Source organism: Galeopterus variegatus, unplaced genomic scaffold (assembly GCF_000696425.1).
Source record: "Galeopterus variegatus unplaced genomic scaffold, G_variegatus-3.0.2 Scaffold228, whole genome shotgun sequence".
In the NCBI taxonomy this organism is placed as follows: Eukaryota; Metazoa; Chordata; class Mammalia; order Dermoptera; family Cynocephalidae; genus Galeopterus; species Galeopterus variegatus.
Window position 1 is genome coordinate 436,942 of NW_007726339.1, and position 7,723 is coordinate 444,664.

Consider the following 7,723-nt stretch of genomic DNA (forward strand, 5'->3'; position numbering starts at 1 on the left):
AAGAAGTGTGATTATTTTCTCAAAAGTTTCTCACATTCTTAGGGTTTCTGTTCTACATGAGCTCCCTGATGTATCATGAGGTGTGATTTCTGGAAGAAGGCTTTCGCACACTTATTGCATCCATAGGGTTTCTCCCCTGTATTTCTCCAATATACAGTGAGCTGTGACTTCCAGATAAATGCCTTTGCACATTCATTACATCCACAGCGTTTCTCTCCTGAATGAGTTTTCTCATGTCTGATGAGGAATGACTTCCCACTGAAGGCTTTCCCACATTCACTTCATCCATAGGGTTTCTCCCCCGAATGAATTTTCTGTTGCTTGTTGAGACTTGGCTTCTCTCTGACGGCTTCTCCACATTCACTGCATTTATTGGGTTTTTCGTCTATATGGGTTTTTTTATGAGTAACAAGCTGAGATTTCCCACTAAAGGCTTTCTCACATTCACTACATTCATAGGGTTTCTCTCCTATATGACTTCAGTGATGAATACTGAACTGTGACATATGAGAAAAGATTTTGTTACAGTTGCTGCATTCATAGGGTCTCTCTCTTATGTGAATTCTCCTGTGTGTGATCAGATGTGACTTTCGAAAGAAGGCTTTCCCACAGTCACTATATGCATACAGTTTTCCTCTTCTGTGGATTATCTGATGTGTAACAAGGTGTGACTTCTGGGAGAAGACTTTGCCCCACTCACTGCACTTAAAAAGCTTCTCTCCTGTATGTGTTCTCTGGTGCACAATGAGCCATAACTTCCTGTTCTACTTTTCCACATTTTGTTACATTTGTAGTATTTTAATCCAGCACAAGTATTTTCATGCTTGGTATAGAGAAATGATTTCTCATATCCATTAAGTTTATCAGGTTTCTTTCTTCTGTAATTTCCCCTCTGAGGAAATAAATCTAATGGATATTTCAACTGCTTTCCACTTGAGACACACTTGTTGGGTCTTTGCTTTAAAGGGTGGCAAGGTTCACCCTGAGATACTTTTCTGCTTGCATCACCTTCATGGACTTCTTTTGCTCTTTGAAGCCTGTCTTGGGTTCCCTGGTGCCCAGTTATGTAACCATGAGCTTTCCAGTGTTCTAGAAAGCAGAATAAGAAACACATTTTGCAGATTCTTCAGCAACTGTGAACTAGGTGAACTGGAACTGTGGAAATAATCTTGCACATATACATGCTTTTGTTTGGGATTTAAAAGTAAATTAAGTCCTCTAGTGGAAACTGGGGTAGAAAACCAGTAATAAAAAGCCTTCACTTAGGGGCTGGCCCATGACTCACTTGGGAGAGTGTGGTGCTGATAGCACCAAGGCCACGGGTTCGGATCCCTGTGTAGGGATGGCCGGATAGCTCACTTGGGAGAGCGTGGTGCTGACAACATCAAGTCAAGGGTTGGGATCCCCTTACTGATCATCTTTAAAAAACAAACAAACAAACAAACAAACACCTTTCAGTTAACAGGCTGTTAGAGACCAAAATATAGTAATTTGTCCTAGACAAAAGTAGGGTTCCTTTTGAGCATAATGAACACTAAAAAAGGCAACAGAAAGTTACACTAGAAGATAGGGAGTGATGACTTCAAAGTTATCACTTTGATTATATTGGCACAGAAGGAATAGAACATCATAAAAGAAGTCAAGGAGAGAACAGAAGACTGTGGGTATATAATAGTAATCTGAGGCCTTTAACAATGGAAGGGAAAGAAAATGAGAGTAAATTAGACAAGTGAGAAGAAAAGAAACCACAATGAATACTGAGTATATAAGGAAAGGAACCTATTGACAGGATAAAATTTGCGGTGTGGAGAAGGAAAATAAATGTAGAAGGTCCTACATGAGAAAGGGTTAAGCTCCTAAGAAAATATAACATCATTTCTCAGTTTAAAATCAAAGCAAAGAAGGACAGGTTATCCTAAAATAGATAAGTGATATGTATATGGTATGATATTTGAGAACCCAAGAAGTTCAAATCAGTGGTCCTAGGTGACCTACAAAGATTTAGGACTTCAAGAATTCTCTAAATAACATTTCAACATACCAGCCTTTCACTATCTTCACTACCCACTGCATTGCAAATTGGCATTTAAATTCCAGCATCTCACTTCTGACAGGTTATCACCTGCTCACCTGAAAAGCTTTGACATAGGATATTTCCATCTATTATCCATGGCTGCCCTTGTTCTGGCTTGAAGATCACATCTGGTTTGATAACTTAAAACCCTGTTCATGGGAAATCACAGAGGACTGAGCCCAGCTGCTTATGTTTCAGGCTTCTAAAGAATAATGAATGTTTAGCTCCAGAGGCCGCACAATGGGATCTTTCATTTGGGATGTGAGTGTAGTTTGTCTGAAGGCAAAGAAGGAGTCAGGATTGTTGAATTCTTTAGTGAAAGCCCTAAATCATTAAACATTTCAAAGGCCCTAGAGTTTTTAGCAAATGAACAGGGAAAGACAATTGACTGCGCAGAGTCGGAGTCCACACAGAAAGATGTCCTTACTCAGTGACACAAGGCTGCTCAAGTTCTCCAACATCACATTTCTGTACACATTCTTTTGAGCAGAGTCCAGTAGCTGCTATTCCTTCCACATGAATTCCATAGTCACATCCTCAAATGACAATGATCCCCGAAAGAGCATGTTTAAGTTAAATCTGAAGAAACACATATTGCATACTAAAGCAAAGATGTAAAGATACACTGTAGCAGGAACCCCTGGTTGTCTTCAAAATAGCTATTTCCTCCTTCTTCGCTGCTAAACCCAATTATATTAGGGGTGAACATGTGCCCAGTCCCCAGTAATGAATCATAATTGTTCTAAGCCAGTCTTGACAGTTCTATTTCCCTTTGTCAGAAAACTGGTTTAGTCTCCCTTATATTCAGTTAGCCATATCATTATGTTTGGCAGTGGGAAATCAGAAGTGTGTGAGGGTGTTTTGGGGACAGCTCTTGATTTTCTGACAAGAGATAGATATTGAGAGTGCCTCCACACCCCTCCACCGTCTTCCTACTTCCGATATAGACGCTGTACTGGGAGCTGCAGTGGCTATCTTGAGCCACAGGTGATGTGCGTGAGCACAGGAGGAGAGCTTGTCAGTGTGGTAGACAGAACAATGGACACAGCTGCAATCTTTGCCACACCAGTGAAGGGCTCTGCCAGCCCAGGATTGGCTATTTCCAGGTGTCTTTTTTCTTTTTTCTTTTAATTAAAGAAAAAAAGATCCTTTCTGGATTTTTTTTTTCTTTACTTTCTTCCTTCTTCCCCCCCACCCCCCTTCATCTTCTTCATTTACTTTTTGGTTTTTGAGTTATTTTTAAAAATTTTTAATTTATTCCAGGTATCTTATAGGAGAAAAATTAAATGGCCTCATTATTAAAACTATCATTATTTAGGTTTTCTGTTACTTGTAAATGAAAACATACCTAACCAATACCTTTATTCTGACCATTATATCAGGATTCATTATACAGGCTCTCTATCATGTACCTTGTGTTGCATTATACCTTATTTGAGAAACAAAAATCTTTTACAAATCCTGTTATTGTACTTTAGTGCTTTAATTAACTAGAATGATCTAACATACATTTATTGATCGACAGATGTCCTATGTACCTCTCTAGGTGTTGTCAGTAAAAAGATGAAATAAAACACGTCCTGTCTTCAAAGAGCTTTCAATCTTGTATAGCAAGTCAAATTTATACAAGGGCTGTGACAGAAGAATGTAAGTTCTATAATTGAAACTACAGTGAGTTATCTTTTACATCCCCTAGAATGGCTAACATTAAAAACTGACAATATCAAGAGTCAGTAAGGGGCCGGCCCGTGGCTCACTCAGGAGAGTGCGGTGCAGATAACACCAAGGCCGCAGGTTCGGATCCTATATAGGGATGGCCGGTTTGCTCACTGGCTGAGCGTGGTGCTGACAACACTAAGTCAAGGGTTAAGATCCCCTTACCGGTCATCTTTTGAAAAAAAAAAAAGAGTCAGTAAGGATGCAGATGAATGGAAACTAGTACACTGCTGTTGGGAATGTAAACTGATAGAAAGTCCTTGCAAAGCAATTTGGCATTATCTTATAAACATTTGCAATTGCTATGACCCACCAAATCCATTCTTGAAGGTTATACTTTAGAGCAGGGGTTGGCAGACTACAGCTCAGGGGCTAAATCCAGCCCAGTATATGTTTTTGTAAATAAAGTTTATGGAAACACAGCCACAGCCATTTGATTATGGGCTGTCTAGGGCTGCTCTCATACTACGGTGGCACAGTTGAGCAGTTGCTATGGGAAACTTATGGCCTGAAAAGCCTAAAATACTTACTATCTGATCATTTCCAGAAAACATTTGCTGTCCCCTCCTTTATAGACTTCTTGCACATGTGTACCAGAGGATAAATGCAAGCCTGTATAAACATCCATATTTAAAATAGCAAATTTGAAATGGCTCAAATATCCATTGACAATAAAATAATTAGTGACAGAGTCAAACAATGAATTAGACAGCAATGAAAATGCATGAATTATAGCTCTACCTAAGAACATGGATGAAACTTAAAAACACTGAGAACTTATAATAATGGGTCTGCCTTCACATAGATTAGTGGTTCCAATGTATACTACCTGCAAGGCCTAGAAACTTCTAAGCTAAAAAATTAACATAAAAGTGGTCTCAGACTAGTAATTCCTCTGTTGGGTTACTCAGGAGAAGCAAAACAAATTATTTCTGGAGGGACACACTCTCAACCCAGACTACAAAAGACTGCAACAGATAAACATTAGATCTTATTCCAAAATTTAAAACACTTGAGGAAATATTCTACCATAAGCAAGGGTCGGCATTAATAGTAAAAAGTAGAATTTAACTTCTAAGAACATGAGATAAAAGAATATTGAACTTAAGCTATGTAACAGGGATGTTATTAATACTACCAGTCACAATAAAATGAATCAAAACATAAGAAACAAGATATTTTAAGAGGATAGCAGACTCAGAGAACAGCAACAAAACAGAACCACCAGAAATGAGAACTATATTCACTAAAACTAAAAAAGTCAATGGAGAGGTTGAATGGTAGATTAAAGATGCAAGAGTAAGACACACCTTAACAGCACAGAGAACACAGCACAAATAGATATTAACAATATGAACTAGAAACTACAAAGAACAGATAAAAAGTGAGACGGTGCAATGTTCATCTAAAAGGAGTTGCCCAAGGAAGGAACAGAGAGAATGGAAAAGAGGCCATACTCCAGCTGCGAAGTTATGAAAAATGCAAATTTCAGGAATAAGAATAACTCTCCAAAAGGATAAACAGTGATAACAACAATAATAATGATGATGATAAAAAGTTTCACCATTGTGAAACTGCAAAATACCAAAAACAAAGATATTTTATAAGAAGTTATAGTACCTATAAAGTTATGACAAACTGACAGATTTCTTTTTTTTTTTTTTAATCCTATATAAAGATGACCAGTAAGGGGATCTCAACCCTTGGCTTGGTGTTGTCAGCACCACGCTCAGCCAGTGAGCAAACCGGCCATCCCTATATAGGATCCGAACCCGTGGCCTTGGTGTTATCAGCACCGCACTCTCCCGAGTGAGCCACGGGCCGGCCTCAAACTGACAGATTTCTTGACAGCAATAACAGAAGCCAGACAGCAGTGAAATAGCTTCTTTAGAGCTTTAATAAGTTGAATTCCAGAGAGAAGCAAGCCCTTTATAAGATAGCAGAGAACTGTGGCAGCTTCTATACCCGGGGCAGGTGCCCAGACTGGATATGGGCAGTCAGAGAAGCAGGCACCATAGCCAGAGGTATTAACAGGAATGAGGAGAAATTAACCAAGTTTTAGACAAGAGTGAGGACTGATGGGAAGCACTGGATCTGGAGTCCCAAACACAGAAACACATTGCTTAACCCAGTAATATTGACCCCACTCCACTGGAATTCTGCCGAGAAAGTGTGCAGGAGAAAGGAGTGGTGTTTTGGGGTCCCCAGAACCACCCACATGTCTGGTGATTTACAGGAAGGACACACAGGGCTCATATAGTCACATCTATGGCTGAGACTTATTACAGCAACAGAGGAAGCACACAGCCAGATAAGTCAGGGAAAAAGGAACAGGCAGGGTCTGGAGGGATCCATGTGCAGGGTTCCTCAGCTGTTTCCCCACCCGAGGGTCACACAGACCACATTCTAGCCCAGCCATGAAAATCCAGCAACATCTGTGTGATGTTTGTGCCCAGGAAAGATCATTAGAGACTTGGTACCTAAGACTGTTATTGGGGGCTGATTACATGGGCACCCCCTGCCTGGCAACCACCAAAGGAAGCAGATGCTCAGCACACATCACGCTGCTTGTGCAGGATGAGCAGTGACATGCCTTCATCAAGTAGGGAGCTTTCCATATCAGTTTAGGGGACTCTTCACGAGCCAAGTTTGCAGATGCCAGCCAAGGGACAACCTTGCAAATAGGCCTTTCTATAGATACCAGCCTCCGGCCCACTATGTTAACTCTTTTCTGCACAAGTCAAAGGCTGAGGAAAACTGCATAGTTGCACATATTTTTGCAATGCTTGATCCAAGGGTCTTCAGAGTTGAATACAAAGGTAAACCAAAATGAACTGAAACTGCACTCCAACCCCTTTGTTATGGTTTGAATGTGTCCCCTCCAAAATTCAGGTGTAAAAGCTCAATGGCCAATGCGATGGCATTAAGAGGTGGGGTCTTTAAGACATGATAGGTCAAGAAGGCTCCTCCCCTTGTGAATGGGACTAGGTGCCCTTATAAAAGGGCTTGACACAGGCCTTCTGCCCTTCTGCCTTCTGCCATATGAGGACACAGCATTCCTCCCTTCAAGAGGACACAGAGTTCCAGGTGCCATCTTGGAAGTGGAGACTGGATCCTCACCAGACAATGAGCTTGCTGGCACCTCGATCTTGAACTTCCCAGTCTCTAGAACTGTGAAAGAGTAAATTTCTGTTCTTTATAAATTACTCAGTCTCAGCTATTCTGTTATGGCAGCACAAAATAAACTGAGACACCCCTCTCAACTCAAATAATGAAAAGATCAAAAGGCAGTATAAGGGGCCGGCCCGGTGGTGCACTGCTACAGTGCGCTGCTTGGGAGTGCGGCGGCGCTCCCGCCAAGGGTTCAGATCCCACATACAGACCGGCCGCTCACTGGCTGAGCGAGGTGCGGGCGCAACGCCAAGGGTTGCGATCCCGTGGCCGGTCCCAGTCCGATACGGGCGCGACACTGAGGGTTGCGATCCGTTGCCAGTCACAAAAAAAGACAAAAAGGAAAAAAATAAAAATAAAAATAAAATAAATAAATAAAAAATCTTATTTTGTTAGTTTTTTGACATGATGCAATGCTCTCCAAAATGGGTTGAGAAAATTTCCATTCCTCCTGAGTGTCAGAGGAATGATTCATGATTCATTCATTGGCAGTTTAAAAGAACTTTTAATATTTTATGGTATCCCTCAGTAGTGTTAAGGTGGTTTTTTTTTTAAAAAAAAACACCTCATTTTGGTAATTTATATTTTTCTTTAAAATCATCTGTTCCATCTAATTTTTAAAAGGTAATAGCACAGAACTTGTTAATGTATCTATATCTGTGATTATATAAGCTTTCTAGTAAAATGTTATTTGTGTATGTTTAACCAGCTCTTGCACTTATTTTTCAATTTTGCTCTTAATTTATGTTTTATATTTTTCAT

The 7,723-nt window shown here is 40.2% G+C and overlaps 1 pseudogene; it reads right to left on the reverse strand.

The window, feature by feature from the left end:
* Window positions 1-38: 38 nt before the first annotated feature.
* On the reverse strand, window positions 39-1,005 carry LOC103585292 (annotated as a pseudogene).
* Between the last annotated feature and the right edge of the window lie 6,718 nt (window positions 1,006-7,723).